Below are 23,311 nucleotides of genomic sequence, written 5' to 3' on the forward strand. Positions count from 1 at the left end.
CAAGCTCTCTGATGATTAGATGACAGAGAAATGGCACTCACATTGTCACATTGAATGACAGGAGGTATGGGTAAGAAAATTTGAAGATCCTTAAGTAGTTGACACAGCCAAACTACTTCTGCTGATGTTTGAGCTAGACTTCGATATTCAGCTTCTGTTGAGTTTCTTGACACTGTATTTTGCTTCTTATTTGACCAAGAAATTGGATTAGACCCAAAAAAATATGCAATAACCTCCTGTATTCCTCCTTGTATCTGGATCTCCAGCCCAATTAGCAGCGCTAAATCCATGTATTGCATAAGTCCCTTTTTAAAAAGAATACCATGATCAATAGTTCCTTTGATGCATCTTAGAATCCTCTTAGCAGCAAGAAATGTACATCTGTTGGATTTTGCATGTGCTGACACACTTGATTGACAACATAACTGATTTCTGGTCTTTTCCCTCTTGTACATTATTTCTAAAGAAAAACCGGGCGCTTTGGTGAGATGTGGAAAGACCCGATCCCATTCTGACTTCGATAGGTGGAATCGTCTTGTGCCATATGTACTGAGAATATTCGGGAGACGTGGTACAAGCACGAGAAAACACTTTCATCATAAGAGAAGAAAAGTCAAATATTGAAGTGCACCTACTAAAGATCTGTACTCTGTTGGATTTGCAAGAGGTGTACCATCAGAAGCACCAAGTTTATAGTTGACTGCTATCGGTGAAGAACCTAGTTTTGCACCTGACATATCTGTTTTATCCAGTAAATCAAGTGCATCCTTCGTCTGAGATAAGAATAAGCTAGAAGAATTCCTTTTAACTTCTAATCCCAAGAAAAAATGAAGAGTTCCTAGATCTTTAACTGGAAATGTGTTCCTAAATTCTTAATGACTTCACTGCAGTAAATTGAGTCATTTCCTGTAATGAGTATATCATCCACATATACTAGAATAATTGTAATTTTAGTCCCCATCTTTTGAACAAACAGAGAAGTACCGGCCTTAGAAGATATAAACCATAAGATAACAAAATTGTATGGAGCTTTTCATACCAGGTTCTAGGAGCTTGTTTGAGACCATATATTGCCTTATGAAGCTTGCAAATATGAATATGATGTGGCTTGTCTGGATCAACAAATCCTGGTGGTTGAACCATGTACACTTCTTCATGAAGATAACCGTGTAGGAAAGCATTGCTTACATCAAGTTGAGAGATGTTCCAACCAAAATGAACAACTAGAGATAGAATTATTCTTATTATTGTTGGCTTTGCCACTGGACCAAATGTATCTGAATAGTCTAGTGCCATCAGGATTGTACTTAATTCTAAACACCCATTTGCAGCCAATTGGGTTTTGAGAAGGGTCTGGATCCACTAAACTCCATGTTCCTGCATCTCTAAGAGCTATAACTTCATTAACCATAAAGACTTTCCATTTTGGAATTTTATTAGCTTGAGTGAAGCAAGTTGGACTTGTAAAAGGATCCTTTGCAATAAGAATAGCAAATAAAACATGTTTGTTTGTTTTTTTGGATATTCCATTTTTGCCCATGGTTACCATATGATGATTGTTGCAAATTTGAGTAGATAAATTTTGTGCAAATGATGCAATTGTGGTTCCAGAAGAAATAAAAGTATCATTGCAAGAATCTGAAGCAAAAACAGGTGCAACTTCCAAAGTATTAACAGAATCAGTAGTTTTGTCAGTAGAAACTAAAGAATCTTTAGCATTAGTTGTAATCTCTGAAGAAGTAATGGATAAATCCAAATTTGGTAAATATGTTAAGAGATCGAGTCTCCACCGTTCGGTTGATTTCAAACCTCCAACGATTCTTTCTCCACCGCTATAAAAATGTGACACTCAAACTCAAAAATTACACCAAATTTTTTACACAAAAAATTTCTATCTTTATCTATCTTATCTTTCAAAATGGAAAAGTTTGAATCCCAACTTGACTTGGCTACCCAACTTGATTTTTCCGGAGTGGTGCTTGAATCCGCCGTTAGTAAGATATGTGAAGGTTATAAAGAAATAGGTAAAAAACAAAGAAATCTACAAGTTTTGGATATTAACCAAATCAAACCTCCAACTAAGAAAGACAAAGAAAAGTTCAAGGGAAGGAAAATTTGAAGGCAAAGAAGAAGATAAACAAAGGAAACTCCATTCGTGAGCGCAATGATTGGGAGTTTGGTGAAATGAAGAAGATAAACAAGATGAAGAACATTGTCCCAAATTTTTACTTTTAAAGTCTTTATTGTAAGTTATATCATTAGTTAGATGAATGAAAGAGGCACTAATGTAAATTAAAATTCTAAACTTTTAATGAAAAATGCACTAGTTTTATATTAATAATATCTTAAAATTAATATTTGATACAAATGAAAGATGCATCATATTTTGGAAGTTAATCTAAACTCATCATATTTGGACAACACCCTCAAGATAAGATAACAACCATCGAAAAATCTTTTCCCACTCAGTTGCGCCATTCGAGCCGACACATCTGCTCCACATCAAACACGTTTTGACCATTTTATCGGTTTTGATAGCCTTCGGTAAGTGCAGCAACAAACAACTTCACCTCCTTGCTGATTATTCTGAAGCGATGACACAATCCATTTGCATCTCGATTATTGAGATTCAATGTTTCTTCTTGAGATCTTTGAAATATGCGACTCCATACAAACTCTTGTTGTTGATGTTGTCCATCATTGACCATATCTTGTATAACAAAAACATAATGCCTGCAAATGGATTCATCTTCAGCTATGCTAAATTTGCGAGCTCGGACTCGAACTGACATGTTGGATTTGTGGAATGAAAGAATGAAGACTGAAGAAATGGTGTGAATTGAAATGAAATTTAATATTGTATTTATAGGATGATGAAATGATGACCGTTAGATGAGATGATACGAGCAGTCGAGTCTAGACAGCCGGCGGTGGAAACTACACCTACCGGTTTTTCTACACCGAGCGGTCGAGACTGGCCTGGATAAGTGGCAAATTGACCACTTAACCAGGACAGTTTGCTTGTTTTCCAGCTCCATAGTGGGTGCAAAACTGGCACACCCATAGGAACCGGCCTAATAACCCCATGTCCTGCAAAACAGCGGTGTAAATCTGACTCAGATCTGAGTCGTCTAACTTTTAAACATGAATAGTGGGCCAATCTAGTAAAATGATAGGGCTGAAAATCCTATCTAGACTACACAAAGTGAGTCGGACCTTTCAAGCTCTATGAATCTTCTCCTTCTACTTCAAGAAGACTGTCTTTCGTTGCTTAAGGTGTTGTGGGTAGCTGGGAATAACAAGTAAGTTCTCTTCTTTCCAGGTTTACAGATTACTACTCTTACCATTCATAACAATTTAATCTTTTGACATCAAATTAAACATCTCTTAGAACTCTCTTAGGTTTCAGCTTAGAATTTCTGATTGTATATGGGTTTTATCTGTTCATCATCCCGATATTGGGTTTTGGTTACATTCTGGGTTCCTTGATTTATGTGTTCTTTATCTCTGATTTTTGTTGAAAGTAGAGAACCATAAGTGAGTAACCCGTTTTGTATTCAAGGACCAAATGAACAATACGTTTTCTTGTTCTAATTTGAACTGATCTAGCTAAAAAGATGATGTGAAGAAAACATTTTGGTTTAGTATGAGCTAATTTTTTTATCTATGATTGAGTCTCCCTTTTCTTTATATGTTGGTGTAATGAGTATGCTGTTATTTTCGCTAAATATATGTGTATTCATAGGTCTTTAACATCAATGTTGATAGCTCGAACATGTGCACCATGAACATGTTCATAAGGGTTATTTTGAGTTTGAGAAAAAAATTCATGATTTTCTGAAAAGTCAGCAAAGAACTGATTGTTGTTGATGGGTAATAATATGTTATCCTATTTTGAAGATGAATGGTCACCTACATCTAAAGTTTTTCTTGAATCACTCATTTGCAAAAAAATTCTCCAATATTATTTTGTTGTTGTTCTTCTTCTTCTCTTCCCTCTGATTTTGTTTTGTTTTGATTTTCAGTTTCATAACTTCACTTAAAGAGATGAATTAGTCTTAATTGATTTGCTAATCATGATTAATAATGTTAATCACGTTTTATTATCTAAAATCATATGGGATCATATTAGTCTTTATATAAATATATTATGAGAGGTGTCCCAATTAATATTTGATGACCCTAGAAAGCCCCCCAAAAAAACTTGACTTTCTAAGCCCCAATAACAAGATTCAAAATCTTCTCCCGGAAAAAAAACAAAAACCAAAACAAAACGGTGTAAAATCTGACTCAGATCTGAGTCGTCTAACTTAAAACATAAATAAGTGGGCCAATCTAGTAAAATGTAAGGGCTGAAAATCCTATCTTGAGTCGGAGAGAGCTTTCAAGCTCTGTGAATCTTCTTCTTCTACTTCAAGAAGACTGTCTTTCGCTGCTTAAGATGTTGTGGGTAGCTGGGAATAACAAGTAAGTTCTCTTCTTTCCAGGTTTACAGATTACTACTCTTACCATTCATAACAATTTAATCTTTTGACATCAAATTAAGCATCTCTTAGAACTCTCTTAGGTTTCAGCTTAGAATTTCTGATTGTATATGGGTTTTATCTGTTCATCATCCCAACATTGGGTTTTGGTTACATTCTGGGTTCCTTGATTTATGTGTTCTTTATCTCTGATTTTTGTTGAAAGTAAAGAACCATAAGAAAAGCTTCAAGGGAGTAACCAATTTTGTATTCAAGGACCAAATGAACAATACATTTTCATGTTCTAATTTGATTTGTATGAGCTAATTTTAGCTATGGCTGGGTCTCCCTTTCTTTACGTGTTGGTATGATGAGTATTTTTTTTTATTCGCTAAATGTATGTGTATTCATAGGTTTTCATCATCGAAGTTGTTATCTCAAACATATGAACATGAACATGTTTGATAAAAAGCATAAACCAAACGGAGCGCTATGAGCATCAAAAAGCCATATGTCTATTTAGTGCCGTTGGAACCATTGCATCAACCTATAACTATAAGACCACACGGAGATGCTGCAATGCAATTTTGTGACGATGAAATCCTCGCAGATTACGTCATTCTCATTAAAATCTCCCCAATCTATAACTTAGGACACTAGCAGATATTGGAATTTTAGATATCTGAACTAGTAAAATTTGTGTACAACTTAAGAAAGGCGTAAAACTTTTAGGATGTTTTTGTGTTCATAGTACGTAACGTGGCTGGACTTTTACGACTACAGTTAATTTCTCATTAAACTGGGGTTTCGCAGATGTGGCAGCTTTATGCTTCGGCACATCCCTCCATCTACCTCAAATTCGTAAGGCACAACGCTTAGGTGGACAAGGGGAAATTGAATGGAATTCGCGGTGAAGCGAGGAAGTCATTGGAGGAGTTATATAACATAAAAGGTGGAGTACTACGTGTCCAAGGATCGATTGGAGAGACTATAAGTATCACGCTGGTCAATGTGGAAAACGGGGAAGTGTAGGTTGTCATGGGGCTGACAGGTGGCCCAGTTGGTGTATGTCGTAGAAGGGGAAGTTAGGGTTGTTCCAGAGGGGAGTGAAGAATACCTGAGTTTTGTAGCCGGTGATCTTTTTCGCTATCGTAAGTGGTTCGAAGCCTTACCAAGAGCGTTATAGCTTCAGAGCTTCGTTTTCCGGGTATGTTTCTGGTCTCTCATTTTGAATCAAAACTTTTTTGAGCATTATATGTTGATTGAGCAAAACCACCCATAATTTTATGTAGGATAGTCAGTGAGTTACCGTCATAATCAGCGTGCCATTCTTATCCCTGCTTAATTTCTCCATCTTTTACAAAAAATGAAACTTCAGTTAGTTAACAAAAGTCTGATAGTGCTTGTATGTACTCTGCTGTACGTTGAATCCCTATCATCTGAAAGAAGAATGTAATTCAAATTAAATTTATATTTGGGATTTGGCACAATTGCAAACGAAAAACAGGCTGCTCGTAGATCATGTAGTCCCGGTCGAAGATGAAATGATGTTAGAAAACCCGGGTGTTAAGGTCAAAGGTTGCATTACAGACAACTGAGTCCCTGACAGTACAAGGGTTGGAAATTTAGCTTCTCATTTCATGAATTTTGAAATACACTCATCATTCGGATAGTAGTATTTCTGAACCAAATTAATCCCTGTGGCCAAATTTCTTTCTTATGGCCCAGATTTGCTTACATACTAAATATGTACGTCATGCCCAGACACTGCAACTGTGACACCAAGTATGCTGTCACTCCAAATATTCTCTTTGGGAAATGAACTACGATCTTGCTCTGGTATTTGTACTGGTGAGCATTATTCTTTGAGGCAAATGTGTGACCAATCCTATATCAGTGCATACTCATACACACTTGGTTAATTAGGTTATATTCTTTTTCGGAAACAAATTTTCCGTGTAAAACATCTCATTAGTACCATTACTTGCAACTACCGTGGATCGTTTGAATATGTGTGCATATTCTTTTTAGGAAACTTTATAAAGTGGTATTTGTTAGTCGGAAAATAATTGTTCTGAAGGAACTAGTACTATTTAGTATAAGAATCATGATAGACGGATAGGAAATGGTTGAGCAGCAATGTAGCATAGAAGGAACGGGTTCAAAACAGTCACCTAGTAGTAGTAATGTATCTCTTCACATTATGTGATTTTGTCAGTGGTAGATGTATTGTTCTGCAGAAATACACCTAATTACATCACGTGATTATTGGTGATAGATGTATTCTCTGAAAGAAATGTATTCATTTATCACATGAAGAGTTAGGTACCACTGGCAGCCCTCTTGTAAGTATTTCTTTATCACATGAAGAGTTAGGTACCACTGGCAACCCCCTTGTAAACATAGCTTTTAAAAGAACCAGTAATGTATTCCCTCCAAAATAGATCATTTTACTACTTGTTGCACATTACCCTTAACTTTCGGGATTAAATCATATACTTAGAAATGATATCAAGACCAGTTGTAGGAAGATAAACATGCAATGCAACCAAAATAATGTTTAATGGCATCTGATAGAGAAAGGTTTTACATCATGAAAATAAAAATTTCAACATTTTTTTGTTGCACATTACCCTTAACTTTCGGGATTAAATCATATACTTAGAAATGATATCATCATATCAAGACCAGTTGTAGGAAGATAAACATGCAATGCAACCAAAATAATGTATAATGGCATATGATAGAGAAAGGTTGTACATCATGAAAATATAGATTTCACCATTTTTCATATTCGGTTGTTCCAGAAAGCTTGGTGCCCTGGTATTTCTTGAATACATATCTGTGATCTTAGGCGTTTATTGTTGAAACAAGTGTAGAAACACTTAAATTGCCCTCAAGATAAGGCACATCTGAATGTTAGGAAGCCCCAATGGTGTTTAGCCTCAGCAGCGCATAATCTTTTGAATAACGTCATTACTATAGCTGTGATTACTACTTTTGAGACTCTAGATGGATGGTTGGGTATTAGATAATGTCAAACATCATTTTTTGTAAGTGCTACTACTCTTGTGTGCAGGTGGGGGGCATAGCTGTTTTGAAGATAGTGATGAAGCTAGAATAAGAGAGAAAAGGAAGAAGTTCTGGGAGAAGGCAGTTGAGGTAGATGAACTTTGTGGGGCTGGTGAAGCATGGTGGGTGTCAGGGCATATGCGGGATGATTTGAACCACACTAACAAGGCAATATCCTATAAGGAGCATTTTCAAAACAGCAGGTTTGTTGAAATCTGTTCTAGATGTAAACTGGGAGCTACCTCCAGTTGCTGGTCGATCACTGATGCATCAGTCACGATATGATCCTGCACGTTCAGTTAGTCCAGTTGCGGATGATGGAAGGTTTGGCTCATTTCAAAAGTTTGGGTTAAGTAGATTCGACTCATCTGTATCCAGTGGATACACTCAGATGGTATATGTTCAATTTTCGAAATCTAGTCCTTAAGATTTGTCACAAGACTTATTAGGATCAGTAGATATAGTAGATGCTTTTTGGGTTTTTTCTTTTTTCCATTTTGACGCATACAGATTTTGGTGGTTCACAGTGAGGCTAGGAAGTCATTGGAGGAGTTATATAACATAAAGGTGGAGCATAACGTGGCAAAGGGTAGACTGGAGAAACTAGCAGTGTCACGCTGGTCAACGTGGGAAACAGGGAAGTGTAGTTTGTCATGGGACTGGCAGTTGGACCAGTTGGTGAACGTCGTAGAAGGGGAAGATAGGGTTGTTCCAGAAGGGACGAATAATACATGAGCTTTGTAGCCAGCAGAACGTTTGAAGCTGACTTATGGTTCAATGCCCCTTACCAAGAGCTTTACAGCTTCAGAGCTTATGGCGATGGCCAAATTCTTCTCTTCGTTTTCTAGGTATGTTTCTTGTCTCTCATTTTGATTGAGCTATAAAGCTTTATTTGAGCATTATATGTTGATTGAGCTATACTACCCATAATTTTGTGTAGGATAGTCAGTTAGTCACCATTATAATCAGTATGCCTTTTTTATCCCTGCTTAATTTCTCCGTCTTTTATTCTTTATGATGCCTGGTGGTGTGTCATTGAATTTCTAACAAAAAATGAAATTTCAGTGTAGTTTAGAAAAGTCTAATAGTGCTTGTATGTTCTTATCTGTACGTTGAATCCCTGATCTGGATGTACTGTAATTTAGATTTGGCACAATTACAACCGAAAAATAGGTTGCTCATAGATTATGTAGTCCTGGTCGAAAGTGAAATGATGTTGGCAACCTGGGTGTTAAGGTCGAAGGTTGCGTTTCAGACAATGAGAGTCACTGACAGTATAAGACTTGGAAATTTAGCTTATCATTCATGAATTTTGAAATACTCACTCATTGTTCGAGAAGTAGATTTCTGAACTAAATTAATCCCCGTGGCTTAAAACTGCAGTCATCCAAATTTCTGTCTCGTGGCCCAAATTTGTTTAGATACTGAACATATACATCATGCCCAGACACTGCAACTGTGACCCCAGGTATGCTGTCACTCCAAATCTTCTCCTAAATAGATTGTCTCAATAAAATAAAATAAAATAAAATAAATTAAGAGAATGATAGTTGCCTTCGCAAAATATTTACTTCATCTGTATTTTCTATCTGATATAAGAATTACTACGAAACAATGTATGCAAAAGAAAAAACTCATCAGCCAAAGTTGAGACCCATGGGTGGCAGTGTATCCAAAGAAAATTTCTGAATCTCTGGTATTTGTACTGGTGATCAATCCCATACGATCACAGGTGCATACTTGTACACACTCAACATTGGTTAATTAGGTTATATTTGAAACAAATTTTCCATGTAAAACTTCTCATTACCATTGCTTGAACTGTGGATTGTTTGATTTTAGAAAACTTTATAAAGTGGTATTTGTTAGTCGGAAAATAATCGTTCTGAAGGAAAGTAACTGTTCAAATATTGCTACAGTTGTTTAATGTTGAACTACTACTATTTAGTATAAGAATCGAGATAGACAGATAGGAAATCCTTGAGCAGCAATGTAGCATAGAAGGAACAGGTTCTAAACAGTCACCTAGAAATGTATTTCTGTACATTATGTGATTTTAACAGTAGTAGGTGTGTTGTTCTAAAAAAATTGCATCTCTTTACAATCTGTGATTTTATCGGTGATAGATGTATCCTATGAAAGAAATGCATTTTTATTTTACCAAATGGAGAGTGCTCTTGTCAATTTATCACCCTTAACTTCCGGGATTGAATCACATACTTGGAAATGATATCTAGACCAGTTGTAGGGAGATGAACATGCAATGCAACCTAATTGATGAATAGTAGCATCTGTCAGAGGAAGTAGAACACTATGGAAATTGGTTTTCATATTCGGTTGTTCCAGAAAGCTTTGTATGCCCTGGTATTTCTTGAATGCATATCTATACGTCTTAGGCTTTTTTGTTGACACAAGTGTTGAAGCACTGCAATTGCTCTCGAGATAACTAAAAAGATGAGTTACATCTAAATGTTAAGAAGCCCCAACCTTGTTTAGCCTTAGAAGCACAAAACTTTTCGGATCATTAGAAACAAAATGTCTTTACCGCAGCTGAGAGTATAACTTTCGAGAGTCTAGATGTAATTAAAAGATGGGTTGGGTATTAGATAATGTCAAACTTAACTTCTGTAAGTGCTACTTTTGTGTGCAGGTGGTTGACATAGCTGTTTTCAAGATAGTGATGAAGCTAGAACAAGGGAGAAAAAGAAGAAGTTGTGGGAGAAGGCAGTTGACATAAATGAATTTTGTGGGCCTTGTGAAGCATGGTGGGGGTGTCAGAGGGCATATGGGGGATGATTTCAACCAGACTAACAAGGCAATATCGTATAAGGAGCATTTTCAAAACAGCAGGTTTGTTGAATCAGTTCTAGATACTGGGAGCTACATGCTGGTCCATCACTGACACATCAGACACGATATGATCCTGCACGTTCAGTTGTTGATCCTGCTTATTTCAGAGGTTAGGATTAAGCAGATTCGACTCATCTGTATTCAATGGATACACTCAGATGGTATATGTTCAAATTTCGAAATCTGGTTCTTAATATTTGTCATAAGACAGGATCATTAGATTTAGCAGATGTTTTATGGGTTCTCCTGTTTTCCACTTTCATGCACACAGATTTTGGTGGTTCACCGAGTCAGAAGAAAATGCAGTGGTCTGATTCAGTGAACCACCAAAATCTGTACTCAGATTTTAGATTACTTGACCAGGTCACCAGAGTACATGGTTTGCCACTTTCTCATACAAAGTGACTGATTGATACTCCATATTCCGGCAACAGTAGTCTGTCAGACCTCCAACCACGTCAGAGACTTCTTCGTGGTAACTGATAAGTCCCACGTCCTTCAAAACGACTTACCAAATCTGACTCAGGTCTGAGTCATTTAACTTCATAAATACGTGGGCCACTGTAGCAAATGTTAGACAACAGAACTCCCAAATCCGGTGAGAACTGCAAAAGTGCAAATCCTATCTCGATTCTTGATGCACAAAAGGAGAGAGCTTGTAGGTAAAATTAGGGATAATCTTAATTAGCGAACTATTTTTTATATTTTAACTAGGTATCACCGGGGGGCCTTACGGCCCGGCTCAATCTCCCGTGATATTCTAATCGAAAGAGAATAATAATAACTTAAAGTGTTATAACAGATGAGATCAAGGAATCCATATTTCGACGGCCCCGAATTACTCTCTACCTTTTTCGATTTTTGCTTGTTGTTGGTCATCTGATCAGCATCCTCGCACAAAATTTCAGTCGACCTGTAATGATCTATCCGTATTTAGTTAATCGTGTTAGTTAATCGTGATCATCGAAGAGTTGAGCATGTAGATTAGTCGGGCCTTTAACCCCCTTGATTTGTTGGTCGAGTCAAATCAGAATATAAAAGATGATGAAACGTAGTCTCCATGTTAACAATAAATGTGATTAGAATCAAATTTATAGGGTTGAATTTATAAGTTATTTGGGATATATGATATTTTGTGGGTCGGATTAGTCGGGGTTGTAAATTCTTCTGGAAATCAATATTCGGTAATGATTAGTCGTTTTTTAATTTTTAATTAAAGAATTAGAGTAAACTTTAGTAGCTCAAAATTCCAAAAATAAAAAATCCCTTGAAGATGGTGTAAAGCAGGCTGCAGATTTAGTACCACCAATAGTACTCGCGTAGCCAAGTCACCAATATATACTCCTCTAACTCTCATCCACCACCATACTATACTCCTCTGCCTACAGTTTCTGTTAAGCCACAATACACTCATGTTTTCCCATACTGTAGCCTTGCCATTGCTAATCCACATTCGTATACTCATGTACCTCGCACACCTGTCGTATACTCATGTACCTCCCACACCTGTTAGTTTAAGCCACAATCGTACAGTCTTGTGCTCCCACTCCCGTTAACCATATCTCCAGCACCCGTTGCGAAACCAAACCCCCAACTCTGTCTTCTAAACCATTCCCTGGTGCTTAGCATGGCAACCCTGAAGTATAAAAGAAGATTGTAAGAATTTCAAATCACATCCAGGTCGCTGGTGTTTCTTCCATTCAGTTGAGGACCCTTTGTGACAGTTGAAGACCCTCTGTGATAGTAACAAATGGCGCACAAACCCCCTCAGATATGTGTGACCTGGAGGCAATAAATGATTTTGTTTCTGGTTAACCAAATCTACGGTTACAATTTGTTAACTCATAACACAATAAAATACAGAAAAGAGGAAAATGGAAGGAAAAAAAGTGCACGGTACCAAACATTTTAGCCAACAGAACCAAAAGGAAAAGAAAAATTTGCATATTGAATCATGCAGGTATGATGCATAACCAAAATTTAGTAGCATATTTAATTAGTCTGACTATAGTGGCCGCATTAGAGACGTTCTGGTACTTTACTTACTCAGGTAACAGTAGCATGTCTAACTGAGTTAAGACAAAGTAACCGGGGCCTTTGTCGTAGATTTTGCTACAGGAGCAATCACAATGGTATATGACACTTTTTGAATGTATAATATTGACATCGGAAACATGTATAGTATTAGTATATGAGTGTGCCATCTGTGGGAGTCGAACCCACAACTACATGGTTGAGAACCATATACTCTGCCATTTGATTTAAGATGGCAAGTACCATTTCCTAACATAAGTGTGATTTGATATTATCAATATAATGACACCTGAGTGCAAATTATTCATTGGCTTAGAGGATAAGGGTAACAAATAGAGAACTGACCTTATAACATGTAAGCATTCATTTTCAGAAATAAAGTCATGGGCAACCTTCCTCTTCGACAAAGCAGAGTGTAGAAACCCAATTACTGCAGCCAATGAATGTCGCTACTAAGGGACCCTGTCGCCAAGCAAATGTCAACTATATGGAACTTTGGTTTAATCAAGTAAGTAGCAACATCTTAGCAAATCATTTTTTTTATCATATAAACAAAATAAAAAGAAGAAATACGAAACTAAACATACTGCAACCAGATTCTTAGTAGAACATAGAACTCATTAATTGCCTAATAGTGAGTTAAACACATACACACTACTATTGACATGAACATTACAAAAACACCATGATTCCTTATTCTAACTGTAAGTAATAAAAACTCCAATTAAGATAGAGCCTTGTACTGGCCATATGGCAAGGTAAAATAAATAAAACATGCATCTCAAGTGATTCCAAACAGATAAAGATGCATCCAAGGATTCGACTGCACTTTGTTGCGGAATATGACACATATGAAAAAAGTAGGGATAGGTGGGGACATACTTGGATCAGGTAACCTTACTTCCAAGGAGTGTCCATTAATGCTGATTGTCCCCATAATCCAACTATGCCCAGAATCTAAAGCAAAAAATGGTTAAAGATCATTATACTGCTGCTTAACTATTCCTATTCAAAGTTAGGGTATCGTATCCAACCGTATTTACTTATTTTGTTTCCGCCTGCAATTTCGTGTGCAGGAATCATGGATTATACTATGTTTGATGACCTGTAAACTTCCAAGTTCGTCAGAAGGTTGTCAAGGCAAAGGTTTTAAAGATCTGGAAGTCAGGAAACCGCAAGACCAAAGAAGTTTATGCACCGTATCTGCACTTAATGGATGAAAAGGTAGGAAAGAAATGTTCTGCCGGTGCATATCTTTTGAATTATAAACTATATTTAACGGCTATGTTGCAATTCAACAACAAACAAACAAAAAAAAAACTGTAATCAAAATAAAACCAATGACCAAAGTGCCGAGAAGAAGGACAACAACAAGAGTTGATTCACAAAATTTTAAAATACATGGAAACGTCAACTAAGAAACCCATAATCAAAATCAAACCAACAACCCGTCTAAAATTAAGATTGTAACCCATAACTCACAGAAGCAGAAGAACAAACTAAAATTTATCACCTGAAGTCACAGAAGCAAACCTAATATTTAGGGCTGAACAACAAAAGAACAACCACGTAAGAAGGTGTCAAATTTTTTTTGTGAAGAACACTCTTTGCATTATGGTGTTGATGACTGCAAAATTGAAACAAACTTAGTTATCAGATTAGAGCAGGGTCATGAACTGAATCAAAGAAAACTCTGTAGGATAAAATTATAGGGTTTCCATATGTTCACCTTTTTCTTTTATCCCTCTTCATCTTTCTGATTCCGATCCAACTTCTCCCCCTAAATCAAAAAACCAATTCTAACTGAGAAGTTTTGGGAACAGCATACCAGCTTTGCATATAAGAGAACAACTTTATTATCTCTCGGCGGCATTTGAGTTACGCAAATAGGTTTTCAGATTCCTATTAGGCTTATCTACTGCCCGAAGTTTCAGTGTTCTATTAGACTTATGTGCTGCTTTGTGCCCACATCTTGAGAATCAAACACAACGGGCGTATCAATTAACAATAGATATGCAAAACCTAACCTAGGTTTTCTGCGTGGAAGATAAAAGTACTATAGAAAAAGAAGAGAAACTTAAATTTTATCTCGGGACACCAACCAACTTAATATTACCCGAAGTTTTTTAGCCGTCTAGGTCAAAACTCCATCCGGATGATGATTCTGACCGCCGGATGACAATTTTCGGTAAATCCTGTCACAGGAAGGTAATCAAGCATGAAAATGAAACATGTCTTTCTCTAAAGATTAAATTGGGTAATTACTCACCTGCAGATCTCTTGTCTACATAAAATCTACGGAATATTTGCTACAATCGTTTCCAACTTGGAATCTCCATGCTTCAAAAAAAAAAATTTGTAATCTTCAGCAGGCTGAGACCAAGACCATGCCGATCATTGATACCATAAGCTTGTCAATGCCATACAAAGACCAACTCATGTAAGTGTTAATCCCAAAAATCAGTTGTGCACTATGTCTACAGGATAGAATGTGCACAATGACTCCAGAAATTCACTTACCCGAAAGTGAAGAATTGCAGGCTTCAACATTCTAGCCAACAATCATACCTCTTTCCATCGTCTTATAGCCAAGTCTTCATGTTTTGATGGTATATCTGCATATAGAACCACGGGAAATGAATCACAACTTCGACTCAACATGTATAACTATGAAAACGTTAGAACAATAAACAATTAAACGTTAGAACAGTATCCTTTTTCAATTTTCCTAATTATAATGATTAGAATCCAAGCACTGTATAGGAAGTTCACCATTATGGGATCTGATATTAAGCAATAATAATCTGAGAGCCCCAGAAAAACTATGATGTGTACAACAGAGGTGATAAAGCTAACCTGCAAGAACCATGCTCATGTAACACAATTCCCTATATAGTAACTACACTTCAGTTACCATTGTTCCCCAGTGAATTTGGTTGATCTTTATGGTTGGCAGAGTGGACACCTATAGTAATTCTGCGACAGCATCATTTCCAATTGTCTAGATGAAGAATTCCAATTGTGTAACGGACTTTTGGTTATAGATTGTTAATTTGGTTGTAGACAACTTAACAATCAAATCAAATCATCAAACACACCTCGAGTGTGGGAGTTTCAGGAAAAAATCCAGAAGAAAAGCAAAACAGAAGAAAAATTCTTAGGTCTAGAGTTCTCAGATAATTCTAAGGTTAGCTATCAACAACGGGGGCATTGATCACAACATACAATGAGAAAGAAAGAGATCGGAAGTTCAACTCTAAACCAACAAATTCAATGGAATTACTGTAAACCCATTCAAGCGATATTCATGAATCTAAAACATTATAAACAAAGCCCTAAGTTTGACATGTAAGAACCCTAATTTCTGTGTAAATCGGATTTCTATTCAAAGAAGAATTTAAGCAAAGATCGAAAGTGACTTCATGAAACCATAAGAATTACTTGTTCATTCGAGTAAAAAGAATATTACCGCAACATTGAGAAGAAGCTTATTATTCCGCAACGATGATGATCATTAGGTTTGCTTTTGGTTTATGAAAATTAGAACTTCACAATAGTGTTATCAACTGAATCAGATTTTAAAAGAAAAAAAAACCACCTTGTCACCATATAAGTTATACATAAGCAAGTTACCCCCAACTCCGGAATTTGGAAATTTCATAACAAAATTAACAAAAAACAAATAGATTAGACTTACCCATTAGTGCCTTCACCAATCTGCCTCAATTTCTCAGAACAATCCATGCTTCAAGAACCCCACTCAAATCTCCAAGCATCACCTGTACACCAAAAAGCTTGATGTGATTCATTGAGCATGGCAAGTAAACCACTTGCAGAATCAAAACGCTTAAAATAAACATCATGTAAATTGTGTGGATGCATTATTCAATATCGATTGATTGATGTTGCTGTTGAGATTACAGATTAAAGTGAAAGGAAAGGTGCATTGATGAGAATGGGTGGTTGTGGTGGTACCTCTCACCGAGTTTAGAAGAGAGAATGGATCAAAGTGAGAACCTAATCTGAATTTATTCAATCAACTTGCAACAATCAAAAAAAAAAAAAAAAATAAAAAAGAACTTAGAGATTAAAAATTCTAGGGTTTACGTATGGTATGTTTACCTTCTTCTGCTTTCCCTCTCACCATCATTGTGATTCATTATCTTCTGAGTAAGAATCTCCATTGTTAGGGTAACTCAGCGAAGAGATGTTGAAGAAACCATCTCTCACTCCGTCTCCCCTATAAAAAGAAAAAAAGAAGAAAACGGATCTTGTGTGAAACAATTTTGCATCAGACAGCCTCAAATAGAGAGGAATATCTGAACGGTCCAGTCGACCCCGAGCATCACTCTCCGTTTTAAATAAGTGTGGCCCCCTATATTCCCAGCCGTCCAAGTCAAACGAAATCCAGACGATAAGAACCGTGAGATAACCCTTCCCGGCCAATCCTATCCACTCTTTGACTCTTTGATCAAGGAGTCAGTTACCACGTCTTTTTGTAACTATGATTCAATATCATGACAACTCGTTATAGACAATGATAACTTGGTAGAGTCGTTATTTGAACCGTGACCATTTTCTTGATTAATATCAGTTTTAAGATTTTAAGAGTTTTTATTGTTAACCCTTCATATCAACAATGACGTCTTTTTGCGGTAATATTCTTTTTTTGATTTTAACCCCTGGTTAATGCTCTTATTTGTTCATTAATGAATCATTGAATCCCTGTAACTACTAAATCTGTTACTTAATACCCTTATTTGTTTTCTGGCGTTTAATTTAACACTGATTCCTTTTACTTTTATCTCAATCTCGGTTTTTGTTTTCTTCATGTTTGAAATTGTTTTTCCCATAATCGAGATTTGCATGTCTTCGATTTAATCTCAATTAAAGTTTTCCTGTTTCGTTTTTACCCTCCTGGTTTCTTGATTATGGTTTGCAGGTGTTAAAGTTGAGCCCGGTCTTCATTGTCTTGTTTTGGTACAAAGTAGTCATTGCAAAAAAGTTGCCCCATCCCCAGAGGTTGTGGTCTCCAAGGTTTCGTCTCTGTTTGAGTCAATGGCGAAGAAATTTATATTTAACTCTTTATTCTGCTGAAGCTCAGATTTCTGATTATTCTTCTTGTTGGAAGATAAGTGTCAATAGAACTATGACAATACCAACACGTCTCAGTTCAATTTCATGCATTAACCCTATAAAATGGAGCAGATTAAATCCAAAATATTCTTTAGAAATCAAAATTGTGGATCCTAATTTGGGAGACTGAAATACCTTGAAGAACAGTTGATGTCAACAAACCTCAACAACTCTGAGCCACATGATATATATTCGCCAAACTTTTGTTTATGCCAGTGTTAACCTTGATAAGGAATTTCAAAGTGGGCTACTAGCATTGTGGGCAAACTTCTCGCTTCTGAACATATGAAACCTGACAATTTAGAATTCCATCTCAACAATCTCTGGGTGAAGAAAGTGAAAAAAAATCCAGATAAGAAATTAGTTGTCTAAACAAAGATTTTGAACAAATAAAATTATTAGCCTGGAATTGTCAAGGCATTGGCCAGAAGAATACTAGCGATTATTTGAGACATTGCATTAGTAGTAATGACCCTGACATAATATTCATATCAGAAACCAAAACTAACTACACTAAAAAAAATTCTTTTATTAGATACTTTGGTTTTCCTAATTATTGATCGCAGTCCTCAACTGGTCTCTCTGGAGGCATTGCTCTTCTCTGGAAAGATGGAATAAGAGTGAAAATAATTAATGAACAAAGAAATCAAATATAAGTTATGGTCACAGATGGTCCTCAAAACGTGTAGTGGTTATTAACACGTCTTTATGGTAATCAAAGATATAAGGAAAAGAAATCCCTATGGGAATCAATTACTTCTAGAAGACATAACATGCAAATTCCATAGATGATCATAGGGGATCTAAATGTCACCATCAACTCTCAAGAGAAGATTTCAAATGCATCTTCAACTCAATCAAGCATCAATAAACGAATCAAAGAGTGGTTTCTTCAAACTGATTCATTAGATGTCAAATTCTTTGGATATCTGTATACTTGGAACAATCACAGACAAAATGATCAACTGGTACAAGCCAAACTGGATAGAGCACTTGACAACTCAAAATGGCATGAAATATTTTACTTAGCAACATTATACAGTTTGAAAGCTTTCAGATCGGATCATTCACCAATATTGCTTCACACAACTCCAGCAGAGAGAGACTCTATAAGAAGCCACTCATAGTTTATGAAAATTGGATCCAGCAAGAATCCTGCAAAGCACTAATTGCCAAAGCTTAGAATTAGCCAAAAAAAGGTTCTGGAGCCTTCCAAATGGTCTCAAAACAAAATCTCACCAAAAAATAAATTAATAAATGGAACTATGAAGTCTTCGACAATGTATCTCAACACATTAAGGAAATAGAGAACAAAATCCAAGATTCCCAAACTAACCAGAGTTTAAATAATGGCAATATCATGGAAAATCTGTTAGAGCACTACTCGGTCAACCTCGCATGCGTTGTTATCGCAAGCATGTTTGTCAATGTTAGTGATCAAAACTATAAGTCTTGATTTCTAGTCTCTTATAGCTAAGTCTCGGAATGTGATAATAAGTGTAGTTGAGCTCAAGGACATCATGGCGATTCATCATACAAGTAGAAGAACTACTCAAGGAACCGGTGGAACTTCTCGACAAAAAGGTATGTGGAGACTTGAACTTATCTATCACTCAAAAGTCTATCTATTTTATCTCCTACTATTTGAGACAAAAAGTCTTATGCTGTATGTATAGACTAGATTATACACATTTGGTATTTCGAGCCGAGTATACCTCTTCTATCTATATCTCGAAATATATGTTGGTAAGCTTTTCGCTTTGACCAAGTTTATCTTTACCTAGTGACGAAAGTCATGTTATGTTTCAATCTCTTTGAAAATTGCTCTGACGAAAAATGGTCTGTGAATAACGGCTATATAACGTTCTCTGAGAATGTTTCAATGATTGAAATGAGAGTTTAGATTACATAACCAATGGATTCCTTGAACCGAAGTTTTCGAACTTTGTTGATCAAGAGAACCAGAAGTATGGAAAGTGCCAAGTCCGCGAACTGCCGAAGTTCACAAACCCGAGAATTTCTGCTGGAGTTGACAAACTACTTGCGTGAGCCAAGTCCGTAAACCCAGTCCGCGAACCGGCGAAGTTCTCATCCCGAGAATTTCTGCTGGAGTTTGTAAACTATGTCCGGTAACTTAAGCCCGCGAACCTAGTCTTCGAACTTGAGAAGGTTATATATCTAAAGATGATTTCTGAACTTAATCTTAAAAGACTAAGGAATGATTTTTCAAACCGCGGCTATAAAAGTTCATGAACCGATTCATGTGAATCGAATCATCTTTGCTTCAATTGTGTCTTGTGTAGTTACATAAGATTTCCTTGCAATTGAACAACTCTCTAACTAGTTCATTTGAGTCACTTGAACTAGTTATGGTGAAGAAGAACATGGTTGATATGAAATGCTCATATGGCTAACCTTTTGGTTGACTATTGTTGAACCAACAATGTACACGTTTGGGTGCGGTTAACAAACCTAGAAGCGTACAATACATTTGTGTATAACAAGCTAAGTTTTCGATCTAACGGCTGAGAAATATTAGCTTGAATCTAAATCAGGTTTTCATCTAACGGTGGATATTGATTGCTTTGTAACTAAGGAAAACCCTGATTTGAGAGACTATATAAGGGGACATCTAGCAACTCTGCAAAACTAATCCCCACACCTTATGTGTGATACTCGTTTGCGTGCTAGAGTCGGTTCTCCTTTAACCTTTGGTTTTCTTCTTCTAAAACCAGGTTAACGACTTAAAGACTTCATTGGGATTGTGAAGCCAGACCGATACTACTTTTATCGTAGTTGTGTGATCTGATCTTGCATCTTTTATCGTACGAGTACAATCAGATTGATTGGCTTGAGATTGTCAGATTTCTCCGATATGCAAGATATAAAAAGTAATCACGAACATCTTCGTCTCATTGTTTGTGATTCCGCAATATCTTGTTTCGGTACCATACAATTAAGATTGTTGTGAGGTGATTGATTAATCTAGGTTGTTCATCGGAAATATAAGACCAGATTATCAATTGGTTCCTGTTCACCTTGATTATTATCAAAAGACGGAACAAAAACTTTAGGGTTTATCTGTGGGAGACAGAATGATCCTTTGATAGACTTGCCTGTGTGAGACAGATTTGTTTATTGTCAAAGCCTGCGATTTTGGGTCGTAGCTACTCTTAGTTGTGGGTGAGATTAGCTAAGGGAATCAAGTGCGCAGTATCTTGCTTTGATCAGAGGCGTAGGGAGTACAACTGTACCTTGGATCAGTGGGAGACTGATTGGGGTTCAACTATAGTCCAATCCGAAGTTAGATTGGAGTAGGCTAGTATCTGTAGCGGCTTAATACAGTGTGTATTCAATCTGGACTAGGTCCCGGGGTTTTTCTGCATTTGCGGTTTCCTCGTTAACAAAATTTCTGGTGTCTATGTTATTTCAATTTCCGCATTATATTGTTTTATCTTTATAATTGAAATAATACAGGTTGTACGTTAGATCAGTCAATTGGAGAATCCGACCTAACGGTTGTTGATTGATACTGATTGACACTTGGATATTGGTCTTTGGTACCATCGAAGTTATTCCTTGTATTTGATTAGTACTCGCAGTTTCTGTTTGAGGAAATCAAATCAAGAGAGAGATATAAACTCGTTGATATACTTTTAATTGATTGAGTCTTGTTGATTCTCTTAAAATTATATTCGAGTTTGTCCATACAGATTGCTAAGCGAAATATTGGGTGGTGTTGTTATACCCCCGCTTTTTCGATTGGTATCAGAGCAGGAAAACACATTTAAGACCTCACAAGTCCGTGTTTGTAGCAATCTATATTTGAGGACAGAATCTCTTACGCATACCAAAATGCCTCCTAAAGCTTTCAACTTTGTCAAGTGTCTCGGAAATACCTCAAAGGATCACTCCTTAGCTGATTCTTCCGAATTCCGAGGTAGGAAGACTGTCCCATCTTGTGTCGGCCACTCTTCCTCCAATGAGACATTGGACATAATGGAAAAGCTGAAATGGAGCTCAGAAGAATTTCAAAAAATTTCTACAGAGTTTGTTGATCTCCAGAATCATAATCACCTCATTGAAAAGTCTATTAATCGTGAACATGCAATCTATAACATTATAGGGTCATTCTTTAAGGAAATTGAGAAGCTTCTTCAAGAAAACAATCTACAACGTGAAAAGATTTGTGATCTTGAAAAGCTGACCAAACAAGGCTCAATTAGAGAAAAATGTTTGATCAAGACGCATTCATCTGATCTTGACAGACTTCGTGTTGAGAAATAGAAACTTGAAGCATCACTTTTTCTATCCCATGGACAGTATAAATCCTTGGAAAAGTAAAACTCTGCCTTAAGAAGAAAATCTTCTGCACATTATAATTCTCATGAGTTACTGTACATAATGAAATTTTCTCCAAAAGAAGATTGTGTCAAGAAAAGTTTTCACAACTTACAATCTTCTCCAGTGGCTATAAAATCTAAACAAGTACTCTGTTGTTGCTTCTCTTCCACGAACATGTACCTTCTGTGGAAAAGGAAATCACTTTGCTATCCGTTGTTTTGCCAGAAAGAAATAAATTTCTAAACTTCGTAATTTGCTTCTATCCACTGTCAATGGAACAAATAGTCAGTCGACTACTGCAGTGAATCGAATACCCACAGAAAACAAAGAATCTTATAAACATGACTTTCTTCCTAGAAACCGTCACAGGGCACATGTACATTCTAGTCGAACAAATTCTTGTATTATTAATGAAAGTATTCCCTGTTTTTATAAGAATGTTTTTGGTAAGTCTAAATCTAGAAAATGGATTCCTATCTATTCAGATCCCCTTAAACTAATTGCAAGAGGTCCTAGATTTAGTCCTCAGAGAAAGCCTTCAGAAGGATATGCTGAACAAGATATGTCTTATTTTTCTAGACTGAGTGATAATCAAAGAAGAAAGACTAAACAAAAACAACGTTCATTTAATGAGCCGAATGCTCATACTTGTGCAAATTAATCACACGGTTGATATCTCTCCCACCAAAAATCCTAGTTGTGTGAGAATTGAATAGGTATACTCTCGGCAAAGTAACTCTGGTTATCTAGCTAATTTCTTATCATTCTTAGATGGATAATCAGTCATACACTTTTACATGAGTATTTTGTCCCTTCTTTTTGTATGTTTTTATTATTTTGTTTTCCTTTCATCTTAGATTTTGAAAACTACAAGTTTTGTTACGGGCTCTTTAGTCATCCTTGTACAGGTACATGTACGGGTTTGGGCTCTATCTCATATACCTATCTTGTAAACCCTATTTCTATCAAATCGTTTATATCCTATTGAGTTGAAGTATTTCACTCTAGGTTTCTCTTCAATGGCGTCTTCTTCTTGTTCGTGGGATTTTCCTGAAGACTTTGTTGACAATGGCATATATTTTGAGTTTGATAAAGAGAAGGGAACCCTTACTGAAGTTGAAAGATCTTTTCCTCAATCCCATGATTCTTACACAGATATTGGGGAGAAGATTCCAACTAATGTGGTTCTTGATGCTCAACAACTTGTTGGGACAATAAAGTGTCTTGATGCTGTAAGAACTGAGTTGAAAAAGGTTAACTGTAACATTGCTCTCATGAAAGACAGTGTTAATGAGCTTGCCAAAAAGGATATTTCCTCAAAGGTTGCAGAGGTTGTTGTTGCTCGTAAGCCCAATAATCACAAGGGTCATGAAGCTCCAGAACCGTCCGCCTGATGTTGTTAGTGTCCGGTT

The 23,311-nt window shown here is 36.5% G+C and overlaps 2 long non-coding RNA genes across 11 annotated transcripts; one reads left to right on the plus strand and one right to left on the minus strand.

The window, feature by feature from the left end:
* Window positions 1–4,360: 4,360 nt before the first annotated feature.
* On the plus strand, window positions 4,361–10,607 carry LOC113338032. Its single transcript, XR_003354543.1, has 5 exons — window positions 4,361–4,467; window positions 5,277–5,670; window positions 7,543–7,929; window positions 8,063–8,383; window positions 10,186–10,607. It is a non-coding gene; the product is annotated as an uncharacterized LOC113338032 (long non-coding RNA).
* A 958-nt stretch (window positions 10,608–11,565) lies between these two features.
* Window positions 11,566–16,689, minus strand: LOC113338031. Of its 10 annotated transcripts, none has more exons than XR_003354542.1 (10): window positions 16,542–16,689; window positions 16,117–16,198; window positions 14,940–15,034; window positions 14,689–14,759; window positions 14,536–14,614; window positions 14,149–14,199; window positions 13,463–14,046; window positions 13,302–13,376; window positions 12,765–12,881; window positions 11,566–12,167 (listed from the first exon to the last, which is right to left on the minus strand). It is a non-coding gene; the product is annotated as an uncharacterized LOC113338031 (long non-coding RNA). The 10 variants fall into 10 exon arrangements; XR_003354540.1 differs by having other exon boundaries at window positions 13,454–14,046; XR_003354538.1 differs by adding exons at window positions 15,889–15,985; window positions 16,395–16,441 and having other exon boundaries at window positions 12,765–14,046.
* Window positions 16,690–23,311: the final 6,622 nt, after the last annotated feature.

This window comes from Papaver somniferum, unplaced genomic scaffold, assembly GCF_003573695.1.
Source record: "Papaver somniferum cultivar HN1 unplaced genomic scaffold, ASM357369v1 unplaced-scaffold_18, whole genome shotgun sequence".
Classification (NCBI taxonomy): Eukaryota; Viridiplantae; Streptophyta; class Magnoliopsida; order Ranunculales; family Papaveraceae; genus Papaver; species Papaver somniferum.